At 40.3% G+C, this 1,663-nt stretch overlaps 1 pseudogene; it reads right to left on the bottom strand.

Moving 5' to 3' along the window:
* LOC109823388 overlaps positions 934-1,663 on the bottom strand; it is a 1,450-nt pseudogene continuing 720 nt past the window's right edge.

The following is a 1,663-nucleotide window of genomic DNA, read 5'->3' as shown; positions in this document are numbered from 1 at the left end:
CTCATCCTCGTAATGTTTCTAACAAAAGAAAGAACCTACAAACTCCGTGAAGAGCATCAGAAAAGAAAAGATGCAAGGAAATAAGCAAGCAATCAAAGAGAAACAACTAAATTCATTTGAACATACTTGTAGACTTGCGTATTCATTTGAACATGCCCTTATCTTGCTCCGACTAATTCAACACATGACTTAATCTGTCTTTTCAAATACACATCTAACCCATTATTCAACAAATTAGCATAATCCATAGGTCAACTGGATAGGCTCTCAGAATTTGCTATTCTCTCCATATGCATTTTCAAATCCTCAGAATCGCATAATTCACCATTATCAAAGCTACTAGTGATAAAGTCTGAGGTCAAAAGCCTTCGAGCTCTGCCAACACTTGGAGGGCAAAAAGGGATACCCCCGCCTCTGCTTCTTCCTCCATGGCCGCGCCAACGACGGGGAGGACTCCCTCTACCCTAGCTCCGTCACCCTCGTCCACCCTAGCTTCCTCTCGATGATCTTCACATCTAACACGTGCAGTGCGTTTGCAGTCTCCCAATTTGGGCTCCAATGAATACGATGAGATTGTACCCATGACCACAGATTCGATGATTTCTTTGTCTTCGACGGGGATTTTTTATAACACAAAAATATAGCTTTCATTAATAGTAAAAAATTACATGGTTTTGCCTCCTGTAGACTAAAGCAGCAAATATATCATGAAGTGAGACACCCCTCACTTGTACAAAATTATATCTAACCTTCATAACAATAACAACAAACTTTTGAGCTATTTTCTTGGAGCTCCTGAAGAAACAACCAGACTGATACAAAGGAAAGAAAGTTCATGATTTCATCACTATCATACAAAAGCCAAGTCTCCCAAAATGAAACAATCCAACTTGTAAATCATAGCCTCGAACCACATGCACCTCTGCCAAAGAATTAAACGGAAGCCCTTTTACCATGTGTACCCAAATTTGAGTGTATACAAGCATCATCAAAGGCATCAGAGCCATGTAAATCAGCCACTGCAACAGAAATACCACAACCACCAGCAGAAAACTAAACCGAAACCCATGAATCAAGTCCCTTACGTGTATCTTAAAGCCACCATCAGGTTTCCAAAATGAGTATGCAAGAAAGACACAAAACCACCACCAAAACATGCCATGCCAACATAAATCCAACACTAGACAAATAGGAAGCACCAAAACTCTTTTTCAAGACCCATACCCATGCTCAGATCCCTTATGTATTACTACTATAGTAATTTTCATAAAACCCGGTTTGCCCTTATCCAGAGCAAAATGGACTGATCCTCTATAGGATACACATAGATATTTGGTTCGATATGAACACCACAACTCCTTCCATAACCAAAAGGACTAGAACTTAGAAGTAAAACCAGAAAACTATGTAGAGGGGCAACTGAAAGTGCACGAAAAGTGACTGAAAACATAGATGTGCATCTTAACAACATGTTGCATAACATAATATGCCTCTGCAGTTATCATCTGTGAATTGAGGAAGAGTCTTTACGGGCCTTGAGCTAGACTTTGAGGGGACCGTCAGGGTGCGTCTTGTTCCTTTTGGAATTCTTGGGCTGCTAGTAAAATATGTCATCCGAGTTATGGCCTTAAAGGGTGATGGGTTCAACATTAAGCTCTTCTTC

Source organism: Asparagus officinalis, chromosome 9 (assembly GCF_001876935.1).
Source record: "Asparagus officinalis chromosome 9, Aspof.V1, whole genome shotgun sequence".
Classification (NCBI taxonomy): domain Eukaryota; kingdom Viridiplantae; phylum Streptophyta; class Magnoliopsida; order Asparagales; family Asparagaceae; genus Asparagus; species Asparagus officinalis.
This window is presented reverse-complemented; position numbering and strand designations above follow the sequence as displayed.